This window comes from Schistocerca nitens, chromosome 3 (assembly GCF_023898315.1).
Source record: "Schistocerca nitens isolate TAMUIC-IGC-003100 chromosome 3, iqSchNite1.1, whole genome shotgun sequence".
NCBI lineage: Eukaryota > Metazoa > Arthropoda > Insecta > Orthoptera > Acrididae > Schistocerca > Schistocerca nitens.
In genome coordinates this window covers 852,774,780-852,796,250 of record NC_064616.1, presented here as the reverse complement: position 1 = coordinate 852,796,250, position 21,471 = coordinate 852,774,780, and positions in this window count along the sequence as shown.

The window sequence follows — 21,471 nt, the reverse complement described above, 5'->3', positions numbered from 1 at the left end:
CGAGTATGGGGCTGTGCCTTGGAGTTCTGTGACTTGGGTATAAGGGAAACTGTATATGTGTAACTTTCGGCAGCGTTCGGGGGCAGCTTTTGGCTGCACTCCTGCCCGATCACATTAGCATGTGTGACTAGGTTAACACATATTTGGATAGGAATTTCTCTGAAATGAAGTATGAATGAGATGTCGTCGCTTGGGACGGTCTGTGCGCTCTAATGGATAGGAGTTGGAGGAGGGTGCTTGTGGGCATTGATTGAATTATTTTGTGAGGAGGTGTGTAGCCTGTGCGATCAGTTATTTGGACAGCTTACGAGTACTGAGCGTGTCTAGACATACCTGTGTTGAATTATTTAGGATGAGTATGAATGTCTGTAATTAAATTATTTGCGTAAATTAGGAGGTGTTTGCGATTCTGCAGAGTGTGTATTGTGAGTGCCAGGATAAGATGGAGAGTATTCTGCCTCAGTGTGATAAATATATTCGATCTCTAAATAAACTGTGCGAAAGTAAATACTCTCCCCAGCAATGTATCACAGTCTGAGTGATTTTAGCATAATTCTCGCCCCTACAGACCACAATCTAGGATTAGGTCGTAGGAGGGATGACAGCACGATCTGATGTCATTAATGTGTACTATGCCAGTTTGACAGTAAGTCTCGTGGTGAAGACACCGCCTGTAAAATAAAGACTTGTGTTCAAATCTGTTTCCCCGCCATTTCGCCTCACTAACTTGGATGACGCCATGGGCTGTGCACGTTAGTACAGGTTAGTCCACGTTAGTACACGTTAGCTTGCCAGCATGGGTCGGTCAGGGGGGCGTGGTGCTGGGTTGAGAATCGTGATGAAGAGCTTAACTATTTGATTCCAAGATGGGTGTGGCATTGGTGAAAATTGTTTACAAGTCCTAGGTTCTATGAAGTCGAATCACGTGGCTTATGCAGTAGCCAATAGGAGCTCAGCATTCTAGGGGTGGGTCGTGTTAGGTTATGAATGAACACCGCACTGATAGTGGTAAAATGCGAAACTTTTTACTTGATCATCTAATATTGAAATTGTAAATCGACTTACTGAATATGATTAAAATTGAAATCGAATTAAGTAATTAGGAAATTAATACGTTAGATGCGTGATGTGAGTGTTAGTTTAGTTAGAATATTTATAGAGGACTATGTCCGGCGCGTGTATTGAGGTGGCGGCCGAGGGTGTGTGACGTAAGCCGTCGGACGCTCACGGGCCGGTGTCGTGGCGCGAGAGATAGCGGACTATCTTCTACATCTACATCTACATCTATACTCCGCGAGCCACCTTACGGTTGTGTCATCAACCGATGTCACGGTAGCGCCCTCTGGTGGCACCGGTATGAACTAAGCCAGTTGGGCTCTGGAGCTCGTGGTGAACACACCGGGTACAGCCATCTTGAATAACGCTACTTGCGTCATCACCTGATGTCAGGAGAGCGCCCTCTGGTGGCACTGATATGAACTAAGCCAGTTGGAGTCCAGACCCAGTGGAGATCACAAGAGCTTGAAATTGGTTAAATAATAAAGGCAAGTACTTTTTTCCCCGCCATTTTCTTTGCTTAGTAAAGCTAACTGGGGTGTGATGCATTATTATGTTGGAATTTGCGCCATTTTTTTGGGCGAGGGGGGCGTGGCACTTTCCTGCCAAAATTCAAATGTCCCGCCAATATCCGCCATCTTGATTGACGTCATCGCCGCCATCTTGGATAACGTCATCACCGCCTTCTTGGATAATGGTTCTTTTGGAATAGAACCAGCCTAGCCCCAATATTCCCCACACCCTACTAAGTGTTCACCCCTGGTCTCTGTTAAAATTATTGGTGTTTATTGTAATCTCAGCCACCACCCATGTAATGTAATCCTGATATGTTGATGCATGAGCCAACACTGCCTTCTTTTCGAACTGTATTTTATACCCACTTTCCGTGAAAACCTGGAAAACGATTTTATTCAGACATACTGCTGCAAAGTTCTACGAGAACACATAGTTTGCCTGTGCCGTCGAGACTTTCTTCTCTTCCAGCACATGTGCATTCATCATCATTTCCTTGCGTATTGTCATTTATTGTCGCCTATTCCATCTTGCTGCCACTACTTCACCGATGTCGAAGCCACTGCCGCGTCAGTCGTCTTCCCGTCGTCGCAGCTGCCGCCGCTCTGGTTGTCTCCCCGCGTTTTCTTCATCGCCATCGAGACTGTCATCATCGGCACCGCCACTGCCATAGTCTACGCGTCGCCTCCGTCTTGGTCGTCGTCGTCGCCGTCCGCATCTGCTGTCATCACACCGCATCGGACCTCGCTGCTGTCATCTGCCACCATCCAGCGACGCTCCAATGCAGGTAATTATCATTGACTTTCTGTTCCTTGGTTCCTTAAACTTCCTATAGTTACTCAGGTCACCTCCATCATTTAGACTCCCATTCCTCTGTTCTCACTATCAATATCTAGAGCACTTCCTCCTTCCATCCGCTATGCCTACCCTCCCTTTCCGGTAGTCTCATCACCATCTGCAGTCACCTCCTTCATCTACACTATCTTTCCCACCACCTCTGCCCCACCTCCTGCCTTTTCCTTTGCTTATCCCTCACTTCCAACTCATCCTTCACCAGCCACATCACCTGAAATGTCTGCAAATGTAACATCTTATTGTGCTACTGTGGCTACCCCAGAAGCTATAATACAGTCCACAAGCAGCTCTACCAAATCTAGCCCAATTGAAGGACCAGCTCAGCGACATACCCCACCTTCTCCAATTCCTCAACCCCCGCCTCAGCTTATAATCACCAAAAAAATCACAGAACCGCCCCACTATCAGCACTATAAACAAAAAATCACAAACAACACCTAATTGTTCCAAATACATGGACACTGCTACTTCCCCTGCACCTTCTCCCACGGCTGATTGCACTTTCCTTCACTCCCACCCTCACCCCATATTCCTAAATGCCTATCACTCAATCTAGAAGTCAGAAAATACATCCCTCACATTCCCATCACTCAAATCCTACCCACCAAGATTTAGTCGTTTACGAAATCTACGAATCCCAATGTCCACTCATACCTTCTCTTCAAAATCTCACATAATACCTTTGGTCCTCATGCTTCCCCAATGCCTTCGTCATCACCTTCACATTCAAACGGCCCAAGCCTCTTCATCGTTCTATCACACTCACTGCCATGATAACAAAGATTGGCTTTGAGATCACAGCAGAGGAGGCAGTCTACAAGCTAAACTCTCCCCTGCTTTAAAAATCCACCCAGCCCACTGTATCTGGTCCCATTTTCCACATGTGGGTCTTCAGAGACTGCCCCAACCATTTAATGCCTCCTTAGGGTGGCAGCCCTAATATACAACCGCCAGCATAAATTAGAACCCTCCAAACCACTCCAACTGTCGGACTGTTGCCAAAAGTGCCTCATCTACAATGATCACATCACACTTGACTCAAAAAATCCTCCCATCTGCCCTCACTGTAAAGACTGGCACTTCCTCAAACAATATCCAAACGTCGCCTCCACGTCCACCTGCAACACCTGCAGTTATGCCCATCCTACCTGTTCCGCCAAGTGCAAGGCTAAACCTCACCCATCAAACCAGAATTAATAGTCCTCATCCATCCTACTGATCATCCTAGCCACCCTAATAACTCACTTTGCCCAACTCCTACAGCTGAAGACATCATCAGATTCCTCACCATCGTCGCCCAAAATATTCACCTCTTCCTACATCAATATATCCTACAACAAATTTGCCGGCCTGGTGGCCGAGCGGTTGTAGGCGCTACAGTCTGGAACCGCGCTACCGCTACGGTCGCGGGTTCGAATCCTGCCTCGGACATGGCTGTGTGTGATGTCCTTAGGTTAGATATGTTTAAGTAGTTCTAAGTTCTAGGGTACTGATGACCTCAGAAGTTAAGTCCCATAGTGCTCAGAGCCATTTGAACCATTTGAACAACAAATTTTCCTCGCTGCTTGCTCTAACGTCAATACCCAAGCCACATACTCCCAAAACCAAGTCCGCTTCAGCTTTAACCACCTCGACACCCTTATTTAAACCTCTCCATTCTGTCACCCACATAATAAATTTACTCAACACTAAGAAAAGTCACGCTGGAGCTAGACATGGCAGACTCAATGCTACACTCTCCATTAACTCTTCCAAGCACTGGAAACTATTCCACTGTCTCACTACTACCATTCCTTTCCCCACTGCCTGGTTCTCCACAACAACCATCCCTTACCTGACTACCAGAGCTAAGCTGACCAGTTTGCATCCTACTTCTCTGACACCTTAGTCCTTGACGACACTCGCTTTAATTACTCCCTCTCCCCTACCATCCATGAACATATAAATACTACTATCTCACCTGTGACCCAGAACTTCCAGGACTTAGACATCATACCACAAGCGGAATTAAACACAATCACAGCACATTACATAAAACAAGTACTTCACAGAAAACGCAACTCATCTCCTGGTCACGACCGAATCACCTATCGACACCTTGAAGAATGCCCCCTCTGCTTTCAGGTCACCCATTCAACCCTTTATACTTCTATGCTCCCCACAGTTTACTATCCTGAGCTGTGGAAAACATCTAGAATCCCACATTCCTCAAACTGCACAACCCCTATACTGATACATTCTCCTACAATCTCATCTGCCTCGCCTCAGTATTCAGCAAGGTCTTGGAAACCATCCATTATGGAGAAAGCCTAGAACCACGTATGGCATTCCAGTCTCCTTTTAAAACTCCAGACTTACGCACTTCCAATTAATTATGTCTGACTTATTGCATCCTTTTTCTCTAATCACCTATCCTTCATCACCATTATCAACACCAGTTCCAATACCTTCCATCCCACTGCAGGTGTGCTCCAAGGCTCCTTCTTCCTCTCTCTCCTTTGTCTCCTTTACACTGTTGATATGTCCAAACTACCTACACTAGTTTACCTCATTCAGAATCCTGATGACACTGCTTTCATCGCTCTTTATCCTACACAACAGAAATCTCAGCAGTGCCCCCAAACATACCTCAATCAGTTTACCTCCTGGTGCAACCAATGGCTCCTGAAGATCAATCCTTCCAAAACTCAGGCAGTAATTACAGGACACATCAGCAGCACCTTCTGTCTCCATGACTTCCACCTCACCATCTAAGAGCATCCTATACAGTTAAATAACACTCTAAAATATCTTCGACTGACCATCAACTGGCAACTAACGTGGAAACCTCATATACTAACCATCCAACTGAAATCCCACAACAGACTAAAACTACAAACTCAGCGCACTTGGGGACTGCACCCCTCCACTGTCCACCGCTCTTACAAAACCTTGATCCAACCCATCCTTAACCTTGATCCGACCCACCCTTTGCTATGCAAACGTTGCATGGATATCCACCCCAACTAAGTTCTATATGCCCCTCCAGATCATTGAATGCAATGCACTCTGCCTCGCCTTCCACACCCGATTGATTACTCTTCCCTACATAAATCCTTTACCGACTCATCAGATTCCCACCTCTCCTCACTCACACTGAACACCTCTGAACAGCCTACACCATCTGCAAACTCGATTCCAATAATCATATAGTTTCCTCTCTTTTTCAGAATCCTTGTATGCTGCTGTCTCTTTACCAACACATCTCAACTATCCTACACTCCACATCCTCCACATACTCTTCCTGAGAAACTTCAACTCTCTGCCCCTCCCTGATCATAAGCTCCATCCCTACATTTACCAATCCTACCGACTTTAAACCCACCCCACCTGTTCCATCTTCTCAGGACTCCCTCTCACACCCTTCGTTATATATCCCTATCCCCTTTTTCCCTTCCACCTTTCTTTCCATAGCCCCTTTTCCCTATCAAAGTTCATCCTCACTGATACTTCCTCTGCACCATCCCCTCTTGCTTTCAACAGACGCACCTATCCCCTCTATACATCTGCCCCAGTCCTCCATCCATATACCACTTCCCTTCATCTACCCCTCTCAATGGCCAACCTTTTCGCCTTCAGAAAAAGATTATCCATCCCAGGACCGGTCCTTTTAGTTTTAGTACCAGCTATGTGCTTCGTTTTAACATCAGTGTTTTGCATTATGTTTTTTAAATGTTTTGAAATGTACGTTCATTGTGTTTCTGTTTTTATCTTTAATTACAACTGTTTTTAACAAAAAGCGAAAGAAATCACGTTTTTACATACAAAATGTTCCCTTTTACATTCACCTTTATAAATGTTTTTAAATTTCATTTAGAATTTCTTATCAGTTGAGTGAAGAGCGGGTTTAATGTAGCGCTGACAGCCCAACCCGCGCCCATACGGAGCGATAGGGGATGAAATGAAAACAAGGAAAAAATTTCGACGACGACATGTGCTTTACATAAGTCGGGCAATTTTTGACGTTGTAACACTTGAAAATGGCCTAAGGCCGACATTTAGATACTGTGTGGTCGCAGCCCCGCTGCAGTACTACTACTGAATATACATTGAAACAATAAGCAACCAGTTGCATGAAAGAAATTTTATTTCCTTAACCGGTCTGCCGGCCGAAGTGGCCGTGCGGTTAAAGGCGCTGCAGTCTGGAACCGCAAGACCGCTACGGTCGCAGGTTCGAATCCTGCCTCGGGCATGGATGTTTGTGATGTCCTTAGGTTAGTTAGGTTTAACTAGTTCTAAGTTCTAGGGGACTAATAACCTCAGCAGTTGAGTCCCATAGTGCTCAGAGCCATTTGAACCTTAACCGGTCTCAGGCACTTAGTGCCCTTCTTCAGAAGGCTGTACAGAAAAATATACCAGGAATAAGTAAAATTAAGAGTGAAAGGTTTAAAAATTTCAAAAAATTAGAGTTAAAAATGGTACATATTTACAACTATTGCGTAATTTGTGAGTGTCAACAATAAGATGCATGCAGTGTATTGCTGCGGTCTTTAAAAATACAAGAGAAATAATGAAGCCATTAATACAAAGCCGGCCGCGGTGGCCGTGCGGTTCTAGGCGCTCCCGTTCGGAGCCGCGCTGCTGCTACGGTCGCAGGTTCGAATCCTGCCTCGGGCATGGGTCTGTGTGATGTCCTTAGGTTAGTTAGGTTTAAGTAGTTCTAAGTTCTAGGGGACTAATGACCACAGCAGTTGAGTCCCATAGTGCTCAGAGCCATTTGAACCATTAATACAAAAAGATCTCGTAAATGCTTACATGTGGTTTATAGTGCCTCCACAAAAATTGTATAAAGAAGCCGAACAACAAGTGGAGACATAATGCCAGAACTGGAGTTAATCAGCTAATGACATGCATATCTTGAGGTTGGTCTCAGGGTGGGGTAAATGTACGATAATACACTCCTGGAAATTGAAATAAGAACACCGTGAATTCATTGTCCCAGGAAGGGGAAACTTTATTGACACATTCCTAGGGTCAGATACATCACATGATCACACTGACAGAACCACAGGCACATAGACACAGGCAACAGAGCATGCACAATGTCGGCACTAGTACAGTGTATATCCACCTTTCGCAGCAATGCAGGCTGCTATTCTCCCATGGAGACGATCGTAGAGATGCTGGATGTAGTCCTGTGGAACGGCTTGCCATGCCATTTCCACCTGGCGCCTCAGTTGGACCAGCGTTCGTGCCGGACGTGCAGACCGCGTGAGACGACGATTCATCCAGTCCCAAACATGCTCAATGGGGGACAGATCCGGAGATCTTGCTGGCCAGGGTAGTTGACTTACACCTTCTAGAGCACGTTGGGTGGCACGGGATACATGCGGACGTGCACTGTCCTGTTGGAACAGCAAGTTCCCTTGCCGGTCTAGGAATGATAGAACGATGGGTTCGATGACGGTTTGGATGTACCGTGCACTATTCAGTGTCCCCTCGACGATCACCAGTGGTGTACGGCCAGTGTAGGAGATCGCTCCCCACACCATGATGCCGGGTATTGGCCCTGTGTGCCTTGGTCGTATGCAGTCCTGATTGTGGCGCTCACCTGCACGGCGCCAAACACGCATACGACCATCATTGGCACCAAGGCAGAAGCGACTCTCATCGCTGAAGACGACACGTCTCCATTCGTCCCTCCATTCACGCCTGTCGCGACACCACTGGAGGCGGGCTGCACGATGTTGGGGCGTGAGCGCAAGACGGCCTAACGGTGTGCGGGACCGTAGCCCAGCTTCATGGAGACGGTTGCGAATGGTCCTCGCCGATACCCCAGGAACAACAGTGTCCCTAATTTGCTGGGAAGTGGCGGTGCGGTCCCCTACGGCACTGCGTAGGATCCTACGGTCTTGGCGTGCATCCGTGCGTCGCTGCGGTCCGATCCCAGGTCGACGGGCACGTGCACCTTCCGCCGACCACTGGCGACAACATCGATGTACTGTGGAGACCTCACGCCCCACGTGTTGAGCAATTCGGCGGTACGTCCACCCGGCCTCCCGCATGCCCACTATACGCCCTCGCTCAAAGTCCGTCAACTGCACATACGGTTCACGTCCACGCTGTCGCGGCATGCTACCAGTGTTAAAGACTGCGATGGAGCTCCGTATGCCACGGCAAACTGGCTGACACTGACGGCGGCGGTGCACAAATGCTGCGCAGCTAGCGCCATTCGACGGCCAACACCGCGGTTCCTGGTGTGTCCGCTGTGCCGTGCGTGTGATCATTGCTTGTACAGCCCTCTCGCAGTGTCCGGAGCAAGTATGGTGGGTCTGACACACCGGTGTCAATGTGTTCTTTTTTCCATTTCCAGGAGTGTATAATATAACAAAACCTTACATAACTAGAGTTATCATAAGGTGTAAACGAAAATATATGTACACATAAGCCACGTGATAAGTAATATATAAAAACCTAATGATAAAGAAAATAAGTTAATACCAACGACAAGTGGAGCTGTGGATGGGAAATTTGAGAACTAATCTCCAAACAGCCCTCGTGAGGTCAATAGCATGCTAGCCTTGAGCCTGTCAGCAAAAACAAAGTGCGAAAGGCATCGTGGGGCTGGAAACTCTAACTGGAGTATGTGGAGAGACAATCCTCAATCTTTGGCAAATTTTAAACGTCAGAAAGTGATTATAGAAGTGTAGGTCTTCATATATAATGCAGATGAGGCAAATTAACGATTGAGGCATGGGACCTATTGCTGCTTTTTTAAAATGTAGAGCAGTTGCAGTCAACGACTGGGTGGACAGGAAAAAAGAGAAACACAAAAGTCAAAATGTCCTTCAGTGTTTTTGGTAAACTCCACAGCTTTTAGCGGCTTTAAAATGGGAAGTTTCGAATCAGTGTATTTTATTAGTTTTGAATGTCGACAGTGGGACAAGGGCTTAAATGCAGAATCTGTTCACCTGAGGCTGAGGAATGCTAGCAGAGGCAGGAATCCTAATAAATGGATAAGGGAAGAGACCAGAACGTAAGACGCAGTCATGAATGTTGTGAAAATGAGGTGGAGATGGGCTGGACATGTAGCCAGGCGAATGGATGTCTCATGGGCCAAAGAAGTTCCTTGCTGAGACAGGATAAAACCGAGACGACGTAATGGGTTGTGGGTAGCAGACAGTGATATTATGAAACAAGCAGAGAAGCGTTTAGTTGAAGATAGTGGTGCGTGGACGATTCTTGAGGATCTAGCTTTATCTAGCGTTACTTATCTAATGACTGAAGATGATTATGCCGATCGCGATAAAGATGCTGATAACGTCAAACGAGAAGATACAGCGTGTCTCTGTACCACTCGGCGATTCCATGACCGTGTATAGATCAGATTCGGCTATAAGGCGCCATCTATTGCACATACAAACCATTACAATGATATACACTACTGCCCATTAAAATTGCTACACCATGAAGATGACGTGCTACAGACGCGAAATTTAACCGACAGAAAAAAGATGCTGTGATATGCAAATGATTAGCTTTTAAGGGCATTCACACAAGGTTGGCACCGGTGGCGACGCCTACAACGTGCTGACATGAGGGAAGTTTCCAACCGATTTCTCATACACAAACAGCAGTTAACCGGAGTTGCCTCGTGAAACGTTGTTGTGATGCCTCTTGTAAGGAGGAGAAACGCGTACCATCACGTTTCCCACTTTGATAAAGGTCGGATTGTAGGCAATCGCGATTGCGGTTTATCGTATCGCGACACTGCTGCTCGTGTTGGTCGAGATCCAATGATATGGAATCGGTGGGTTCAGGGGGGTAATACGGAACGCCGTGCTGGATCCAAACGGCCTCGTATCACTAGCAGTCGAGATGACATTCATCTTATCCGCATGGCTGTAACGGATCGTGCAGCCACGTCTCGATCCGTGAGACAACAGATGAGGACGTCTGCAAGACAACAACCATCTGCACGAACAGTTCGACGACGTTTGCAGCAGCATGGGCTATCAGCTCGCAGACCATGGCTGCGGTTACTCTTGACGCTGCATCACAGACAGGAACGCCTGCAATGGTGTACTCAACGACGAACCTGGGTGCACGAATGGCAAAACGTCATTTTTTCGGATGAATCCAGGTTCTGTTTACAGCATCATGATGGTCGCATCCGTGTTTGGAGACATCGCGGTGAACGCACATTGGAAGCGTGTCTTCGTCATCGCCATACTGGCGTATCACCCGGCGTGATGGTATGGGGTGCCACTGGTTATACTTCTCGGTCACCTCTTGCTCGCATTGACGGCACTTTGAACAGTGGACGTTACATTTCAGATGTGTTATGACCAGTGGTTCTACCCTTCATTCGATCCCTGCGAAACCCTACATATCAGCAAGATAATGCACGACCGCATGTTGCAGGTCCTGTACGGGCCTTTCTGGATACAGAAAATGTTCGACTGCTGCCCTGGCCAGCACATTCTACAGATCTCTCACCAACTGAAAACGTCTGGTCAATGGTGGCCGAGCAACTGGCTCGTCACAATACGCCAGTCACTACTCTTGATGAACTGTGGCATCGTGTTGAAGCTGCATGGGCAGCTGTACCTGTACACGCCATCCAAGCTCTGTTTGACTCAATGCTCAGGCGTATCAAGGCCGTTATTACGGCCAGAGGTGGTTGTTCTGGGTACTGACTTCTCAGGATCTATGCACCCAAATTGCGTGAAAATGTAAACACATGTTAGTTCTAGTATAATATATTTGTCCAATGAATACCTGTTTATCATCTGCATTTCTTCTTCGTGTAGCAATTTTAATGGGCAGTAGTGTATTACAATTTTGTCCTTTTCCAACAATAATAAACATTACTTGGTGATTCGGAAACTATTCTCTTTTTTCAATTAGAGATTCATCTGTGTCATTGAAGACATAATTACAGGCAAACTGGAATAAGTTTCCGACTGCAGCTAGAGATTTACAGAGAAAGATGTACGTCTACGATGCGAGTTGTAGCTTGCATTAAGAACAACAAAGAAATTACAGTAATGCATCTACGTACAGTATATGTCAGTGTTAATGGCTTATCATAGGATACCTCCTAATATAGTGTCGGATCTCCTTTTGCCCAGCGTAATGCAGTAACTCAACGTGGCATGGACTCAACAAATCTTTGGAAGTCCTCTGCAAAAATATTGAGCCATGCTGCCTCTATAATAAAAGCACTCCGTCTTCAGGCCACGAGTGGCCTACCGGGACCATCCGACCGCCGTGTCATCCATCCCCAGAGGAGGATGCGAATAGGAGGGGCGTGGGGTCAGCACACCGCTCTCCCGGTCGTTATGATGGTATTCTTGACCGAAGCCGCTACTATTCGGTCGAGTAGCTCCTGAATTGGCATCACGAGGCTGAGTGCACCCCATGCTGCCTCTATAGCGTCCTTAATTGCGATAGTGCTCCCGGGGCAGGATTTTGTGCCCGAAATGACCTCTCAGTTATGTCCCACAAATGTTCGGTGGGATTCATGTCGGGCTATATGCGTGACCAGATCAATCGCTCGAACTGTCCAGAACGTTCTTCAAGCCAATCGCGAACAATTGTGGCCTGATGACATGTTTGGGAATATGAAGTCATGGATGGCGGCAGATGGTTTCCAAGTGGCCGAACGCAACCATTTCCAGTCAATGATCGGTTGGGCAAGAGGACCCAGTCCATTCCATGTAAACACATCCGACACAATAATGTAGCCACCACCAGCTTGCACAGTGCCCTGTTGACAACTTGCGTCTATGGCTCGTGGGGTCCGCGCCACACTGGAACCTTACCGTCAGCTCTTACCAACTGAAACCGAGAGTCATCTGACCAGGCCTCAGTTTTCCAATCTTCTAGGGTTCAATCGATATGGTCACCAGCCCAGGAGAGGCGCTTCAGGCGATGTCGCGCTCTTAGCAAAGGCACTCGAGTCGCTCGTTTGCTGCCATAGCCCATTAACGCCAAATTTCGCCGCACTGTCTGTTATCACTGACAACTCCACGCAAATGCCGTTTCTCTCCGTCGTTAAGTGAAAGCTGTCGGCCACTGCGTTGCCCATGGTGAGAGATAATGTGTGAAATTTGGTATTCTCGACACACTCTTGACATTGTGGATCTCAGAATATTGAAGTCCCTAACGATTTACAAAATGGAATGTCCCATGCTTCTAGCTCCAATTACCACTCCGCGTTCGAAGTCTGTTAATTCTCGTCGTGCAGCCATAATCACGTCGGAAACCCTATCACATGAATGACCTGAGTACAAATAACATCTCTGCCAACGTATTACCATTTTACATCTTGTGTACGCCATACTGCAACCATTTGTACAAGTGCTTATCGCTATCCCATGACTTTCGTCAACTCAGTGTATAGGTGGACGTATGCTGATGAGTACATCAATGTCAGACTATAAATAGAATGGTCCAGTATTCGATTTCCGATCGTTTCTAGTTTTTTTCCTAGGTGCAACCTTCAGTAAAGTCGAGAATCACACGTTCCACTTTGTTCCCGGTGCACGTTAAATTCTAGGTTAATCTATAACTGGATGTACCAGTTTTCAGATCGTCACCCACCACCAATAGAATATTGTCTAGGGAAGCGCTACCGCATAACCTTGGAGTCGAGTACTAATTCATGTAGGAAAAAGGTTGGGTAGGGGGAGGGGGGGGGGGGGCTGAACGGGACAACGGGACACCGCAGCCGAAACTTTTTCGTTTGTAGTTCTAACCAGCCGCAGTATATTTTCACGACTCCGTGAAACTAAATACAACGTGCTGGAGCACCTACCGTCGTTTGCATAAATCCATTAACAAGTAAAAAAAGAGTCACTTGTCGCCATTTCGTTCATCGACACATAAGCTAAAATTAATGAAAGCCCATTCACTCATCTGCAGAGTGTGCGCTGAATATAACGCTTAGTTCGAGATTAAGGTTTTGTGGAGCCCGAGTTCTCCACGCAATATCCTTTGTCGCAAGCTCGCCTGTCCCGCAGCGTTCGCCTCACGAGATTGAAATCGATAGGGAAAACACGAGGCAGCTAGCAGCTGCGCAAGGGGCCACGACCCGCCGCCGGATATTTCATTAGTCAATACTGTGTAGGCTGCAGCCGGAGGGCGGCTTCCCTCCTCTGTCCGTAGTCCCAGGAAGATTGCACTGTTTCGAAATATTTGCGACTGGTTTAACGATTAAAAGGTTGATTGGTTGAGAAATCGCATTAACTGCGCAGAGATGTGTAAAATTTTGTGGATGTGATTCCATTCTCGTTTCACCAAAGGCTTAATACATTCTGCTCAGACTCTCTGAAAATGCCACAGGCTAAAGAAAAATGGGGAAAGGGTACGCTGAAGTAACTATGACTAAAATTAAAATTCTCCTGTTTTTCGTTATGTGGAAATCTTAGTTTCGAATTCAATTTAAAGTAGCTAAGGGTACAATTCAAGACTACAGATCCAAAGATCTCGCGTACAATCCCTGGCCGGTCCTCGAGCTTTTATCTGTCATTTATTTCACCTCTGTCAATGTTTCTTAACTTGAAAAACGACGAGTTACACAATGATTTGGAGTTCACGTTAAACTGTCAGTCCGCCTGTAACGGGCTGGGTAAGACAGAATACAGTCACTATCTCTAAAATAAATTTGAACAAGTAGGAGAAGTGTTGAAGTCACTAAAGAATGGAATACCATTAGAAATACAATAGTGGAAGCATTAGAGACAGAAACTGAAGAGGTGAAAAGGACAATATTTAAAAAACAATGCATAACAGCAAGTCTGCTGGAAGAAACAGTACGTAAATCAGAGAAGGAAGTTTGGATGGACTGTGTGAAAGAGTTATACGGTGCACAGGCTGGTAACACCAGACTGGTTATGGAAGATGACAGCAAACAAAATGAAGAAGACAGAAGTCCTAAAATACTTAAATGGGAATTGAAGAAAGCAATTCAAGAGCTCTGGGAAAAGAAAGCAATGGGCTGTGACGGAAAATCATCTAAGGCTTGAAAGTCTAATATCCAGTTTCAGTAGCCAGGGTCACTGAGTTAGTAAACAGAATTTATGACATAGAGATTACGCCTGAATGTCTGCTTAAGGCTATTTAGTACCTTCACCTGAAAAGTGGAATGCAAAAAAATGCAAAGACTATAGGACAGTTAATTTTATGAGTAATGTTACAAAGGCTACAACGACAGTCATACTAAGGAGAACTGGAAAGAATATCGCGGAAAATACTGTAGAAGACCAGTTGGAGTTAAGGAACAGTAAAGGGTCGAGAGATGCTATAGGTTGCCTGAGGATGACTAGAGAATGAATTATAGAAATGAACAAGGAGGTGTCTCTCTCTTTTTTTTTTTTTTAATCGACTGAGATAGAGCTTTGGATTGAGTCAACTGAAGTGTACTGCTGTGAATTTTAAATGATGTTGCTATAGACTGGAAAGATAAGAGGTTAATAAATAAGATTTATACAAAGCAAAAAGTGACAGATAGAGTCACGAATGAAGACACGGAAGACATGACCATTGGAAGGGCAGTAAGGAAAGGATACTCACTGTCACCGAAGCTATTTAATGTAATTATATGGAGAAGAACAAATAGGTAAGGCCACAGAGGATGCGAAAGGTATTGCAATTGAAGGAGAAAGCATAAATACTATAAAACACGCGTATGATCAAGAAGTGCTGGCGGAATGAGAAGAGGAGCTACACAAGGTGTTGAAGGGCATTGCAGGAAGGAGCAAGGAATATGGAATGAGATAAATACAGGAAAACAGAGAATATGCAAGAAAGCGGCTTCAGTTAACACATTCCTAGACGGTAAATGAATAGAACAAGTAAAATGCTTTCCTTAATGACATGAAATGGAAGCTGTACAGACGGATTTAGGCGGAGGATATCTGTGGAAAGAGAGCATTTGAAAAGGTGAAGCAGTTACGAATGTCTAGAAGAATTCGAATGAAGCTAAGGAAAGTTATCTCTCTTTCTGTCCGAATAGGCGTCGGAAGATCCCACGGCACGGACGACCGCCGTGTCATCCTTAGTGGCCGCTTTCGATACGGATATAGGAGCGTCGGGTCAGCACACCGCTCTCCCAACCATTGTCAGTTTTCGTGACCTGAAGCCACTACTTCTAGCTCAAGTAGCTGCTTAACAGGTATCGTGAGGCTGAGTGCACCCGGTATGTCAACAGCATATGGTAGCCAAGATGGTCACCCATCCTAGCGCCAACCATGTCCCACGGTGCTTAACTTCGACGATCTGACGGGAACGGGCGTATCCACCTTGACATGGCCGTTGACAGCTGAGGAAAAGATATACTGGAAGTTATGGTTCAAATGGCTCTGAGCACTATGGGACTTAACAGCTGAGGTCATCAGTCCCATAGAACGTAGAACTACTTAAACCTAACCAACCTAAGGACATCACACACATCCATGCCCGAGGCAGGATTCGAACCTGCGACCGTATCAGTCAGGCGGTTCCGGACTGAAGCGCCTAGAACCGCTCGGCCACCACGGCCGGCACTGGAAGTTATGCCTGGAGTGTAGTGTTATACAGCAGTAAATACTGGACAGTAAAAGAAAAGGAAGAAAGATACTTAAAACAGAATGTCAAATCAAACAACTTTCAGCTATCTAAATTTCCAAATTGTCATTTTACTGGGGTACCAGTTATCCGATATGTTACGCCATCTTCAGGCCCCATGACCGGCGTGTATGAAGCTTCCCACCTCTGGTCCAGTCACAACAGGAGCCAGCATTCAATAACTGGTATCCATAGATTTTTGAGACAGCTATCACTTCAAACACCACTGACAACAAAAGTTGTGTGTGGGATTGGTGATGTCTATTTACCAACAGTAACATAGCCAACCATCTGTTTTTTTCTTTATTGTTATTTTAACCCACCTTGCCCCATATGAATGGGGGGGGGGGGATGGAGGGCTGTCAGCAGTACATTCAATTCGCTCTTGACAACAGAAAATCTAAATGAGATGAAAGAATAATAGACAGAAACGTGAGATATTTACAGAAAAGTGAGATATTTACAATGAAATTAAAACTTTTTAAACTTGAAAATGAAATGAAAACTTTTATATGTAAGAGAGACATGACATCCTTCGCTTTTAGTTAAAAACATTTACAATAAGATAAAAAAGGAGAAACTCAGTAAGATTACATTTAAAAACACTTAATAAACCTTGTTGCAGAGCACTGTTGTTACGAGGAGGCACTACATTGGCACTAAAGTGAAAGGACCTGCTCTGGGATAGGTAGTATGTTGTTAAAGGTGAAACGTTGGTCGTTGTGGAGGGTAGAAAGGAGGAGATAAATGGATGGAGGATGGGTGCGAATGTCTGGACAGGATAGGAGTGACTGTTGGGATACAAGAGGGAATGGAGTAGAGGGGGTATTAATGAAGCTATAATCTAATGGGGAAAAGGGGGTAGGGAAAGAAGGGTGGAAGGGGAAAAAGGGGGGCTAGGGAAAATATGGGGAAGGGTGGAACAGGGGGCCCTGACGATGTGGGATGGGTGGGGAGGATTTAAGGTTGGTAGTAGTAGTAAATGTCTGGATGGAGTTCATGATCTGGGAGGGGAAGACAGCTGAACATCCTTTGGGAGAGAATGTGGAGGGTGTATAGGTGTAGGTTTGGTGGAATGTGGTGGTAGAGGCACTGTAGTCTACATGGGTTGGAAAGTAGAGGGGAACTATAGTCTTAATTGAGTCAAGTCTCTGGATAGTGTAGGTTGTTCGGAGGCTTTCAGTGTGAGTGAAGACAGATGGGAATTTGATGAGTTGTGGAAGAGAGATGGATGTGGAAGGCAATGCAGAATGCATTGTGTTCAAGAATCTGGAGGGTCTTGCAGAACTTGGGAGGGGGGTAGGGGGGTCGGATATCCATACTACATTTACGTAGCAAGTAAAGGATGGGTTGGGTGAAAGTTTTGTAAGTGTGGTGGACAGTGGAGGGGTGCAATTGCCAAGTTAGCAGTTTTAACCTGTTGTGGGCTTTCTGTTGGATGGATGATGTTTCCACGTTAGTTGCCACTCGATGGTCAGTCCAAGATATTTTACTGTGTTAGTTAACTGGATAGGAAGGTCTTAGGTGTAAGTCATGGAGATAAAAGGTGTGAGTGGTGCGTCCTGTTATTACTGCCTGAGTTTTGGAAGGACATATCTTCAGGAGCCATTAGTTATACCAGGAGGTAAACTGATTGAATTGGTGTTAGAGGGGTCATTGGTATTTCTGGAGTGTAGAATGAAGGGCAAGGAATGGGGTGTCATCAGCATGCTGAGTGAGGTGGAGTAGCGGAGGTGGGTTGGGCATATCAGCAGTGTAAAGGAGATAAATTAGACGGGAGAGGATGGAGCCTTGGGGCACCCCAGCAGTGGGAAGCAAGGTACAGGAACAGTATTGATAATGGTGACAAAGGATGGGTGATTGGAAGGAAAAGATGCAATCAGATTGACATAATTTACTGGAAGTGTGTAAATCGAGCTTAAAGAGGAGAATTGAGTGCCATACATGGTTATAGGCTTTCTCTACATCAAGGGAAAGGACGATAGCGGATTTACGGGTGTTGAGCTGGTCATTGGAGGGGAAGATGGTATGGAAGCCACACTGGTTAATGGGAAGGAGGTGGTGTTCGTTCAGGTGTAGATGAATACGTTGGGAAAGGATGATTCAAAGACCTTGCTGAATACTGACATGAGGCAGATAGGTTGGTAACTGGAGGCTTGCGTAGGAGGAAAAGTAGAATTTTGGATCTTCCTGGCAGATTAAAACTGTGTGTAGGATCGAGACTCGAACTCGGGATCTTTGCCTTGGGGCAAGTGCTCTATCGACTGAGCTACCTAAGCACGACTCACGACCTGATCTCACAGCTTCAATTCAGCCAGTACCTCGTCTCCTACCTTTCAAACTGACAGAATTGAAGCTGTGAGGACGAGTCGTGAGTCGTGCTTGGGTAGCTCAGTCGGTAGAGCACTTGTCCGCGAAAGACAAAGGTCCCGAGTTCGAGTCTCGGTCTTGCACACAGTTTTAATCTGCCAGGAAGTTTCATAATAGCGCACACTCCGCTGCAGAGTGAAAATCTCATTCTAGAATTTTCGATGTTTTCCACAACACAGAGAGTAGCGGTATAAAGGGTTGCAAGGGTGACTGGAAACGAAAAGGGGCATTTTTAAGGTGTTGATAGGTGATGCGGTTGTGACCATGACATGTGTTGCATTTTCTGTGAAGTACTTGTTTTATGTCATGTGCTGTGATTGATGAGTTTAATTGTTTGTTGCATGTTGTCCAAGCACTGAAAGTTGAGGATCAGGGATGGAACAGAGGTAGTTATACGTTCATGGATGGTAGGGAAGAGGGAGTAGTTAAAGTGAGGATCATTCGGGATTCAGACAATATCAGAGAGATAGGGTACAAAGCTTTTTGCCAAAGAAAAATCGCGAAAAAGCTGTATGTTTGAGAAGTTGTTATTTTATGTACATGGACAGTTTTGGTATCTCATTAACGCCATCCTAAGGGCCCTATTTACTCCATGTATAGAATATCAGATACAATGATGCATGCATAACTGGTGCCATCAGTACTGGAGTTCAGTGAATTTCTTGTGGTATGTACCTCAAAGACTGACAACTACTGTTGTTGTCAAGTCATCAAAGTACACACTCCATAAAAAATTTACAGAATCCAAGTATTGATGGCTCTGATTAGGCATGCATCGACGTGTCTGACTCCCTATAGATGGAGTGCATAGGTGTCTGACTATGACATAATGAGATACTGAAACTGGTTGATTGAGTAAAATAACAACTTCTGAAAACATACCGCTGTTTGATGATTTTTCTTTGGTAAGTATCTGAGTGGCCGCTGTTCTGTATCCACGATGGATCAATAGAGATAGGAGGCACTGTGGTCAGTTTTCCTCTGGTTTTCAGGCAAGGGATAGTTGTTGTGGAGGAGCAGATAGTGAGAGATGGAATGCTTGCCAGTGAATCGGCGGAATGCTTTCCAGTACTTAGGAGAGTTAATGGGAATGTAGTGTCGAGTGTGGTGCATGACTTGCCCCAGTCCTGACTTTTTTTGGCGTAGAGTCAATTTCTGATGTATCTCTGTATTTGTCAGTGGCACGTGAGTATATCCTGGCACAAGTCCTTAGGAAGGTGCAGTATAAGCGATAGGATTCTCGGAGAAGGAGTAGTGTTTGTTAGGGGGCACGTGGGATGTGAGGATACGTGGCCTTAGTAGAGATGCGGGCAGATATATCATCCAACAAGGTCATCCGCAGGAAGGACGTGGCTTGGAGAAATCGTCAGTTTGCTAGAAGATGAGGGGATGGCTTCCAATCTTGGTATCTGTGGATTCCTGGTAGGCATTCCAGTTGGCACAGGAATAGTCAAGGACAGCTTTTGGACCGAGACTGTGATTGGGAGCATGGGGATCATGTAGAGAGTTGGAGATGATTAGGAGGACACGTAGGTGGACACTTCCAATTGGATCAAGGACTTCTGCAGTGAGCCATCCAAGGAGGTTAGGAGATACTAGGATGATATCTGGGTTGGTATTGCTTTCAGGACTGGTGTGGTATATGATGAGGACAATGTGACCTTGGAGGGAGTCTGTAAACCGACTCCATTGCTGAAGTTCTGCAGGGGCTTTACTATGGATGTTGAGGGAAGCAGCAATAATAAAGGTGGAAAAGGTACGAACAGTGGGTGAGGAAATAGTAGGGGAGGGGAAGAATAGCTCAGATGTAGACAGTAACACAGTTGCCAGTCAGAGGTTTGAAGAAGACGCTAAGGATAAGGTGTCAGGTGAGATTACTGAGTCAGCATTGTGGCCGAATGGGGATGTTTTTGTAGTGGCCAATTCTAGCTCCAACTCTGGTCCTGGGAAGAGGATTATGTGTGTGGTGAAGGATGTAGGGAAAGGTACAGTTGGTGTGATAGCGTTGATGGAACGTTTCATTGAAAATGAAGGTATCAACATAGTGTTCAGAGAAGGTACACATTGAAATGTGCTTGTTAGTGGGTAGGAAGCGGATGTGTAAGATGCTATGTTCCTGTCACACCATGATGAGAGCCTGGGAAGTGGGTTGTGTGGGTGACGGGGTGGAGGGATTTAAATGAGAGTGTTGAGAAGCGTGAAAGCAAAGTGGACCTGTTTCAGGAGTAGGTGTGTTAACCAACTGTCTCAGAGTCGTCAAATACTCAAACTTACAAGTACTCCGCATGTAGCAACAACATTTGAGAATGAAACACACTTATATGTATATATATATATATAGTAGTCATTAAAAACGTGGAAAATAGTATAATGGAGAAGTGTGATTTTTCTACGAGAAAACTGATCAATATCATATTCGTACATGACATTTCAATGCGAAAAACTGAACTGCAATAGCTGACAGAGTCCATCGCCATCTATCATGTGTAGTATGTAACCAAGAACCCCCCAGAACGCTGCCTCAGCTTGAGGGATAGTACTGAGTTTCCATAAATAGACTGCACATATATGTTTCGACATGTAGCGCATGCAGCAAGTAGCCAGCTGCCAGTGACCATCAGCAGCTTCACCCTGTAACTCAACCGACCACAGTCGTCGTATCACAGTCCATACTTAACCTCACACGTCTCAACAGGATATATAAATGGCAACAGGCCATTGGACTTTCACGTCAGTTACATGTTGAAATCAAAGAGCTACGTACTGAAACAAATGAAATTTACACCTAACGACGCTCTCCAGATGTGATCTTCGTTAAACGATTATTATACCGACAACACAGAATTCTACCATGTTGGTCCACTACATTTCGCACCCAATATAGTGTTACGATTCTGTGTTATATGGATTAGACAAGTTCTTGATACGTTGAAAGGGATGGAATACAAGTTGTTATTCTGTCTGCAGAAAGGATATAAGACGTTTCCCAAAATTGGACAACCGACTAGCACTAGCGATATACACTCCTCGAAATTGAAATAAGAACACCGTGAATTCATTGTCCCAGGAAGGGGAAACTTTATTGAC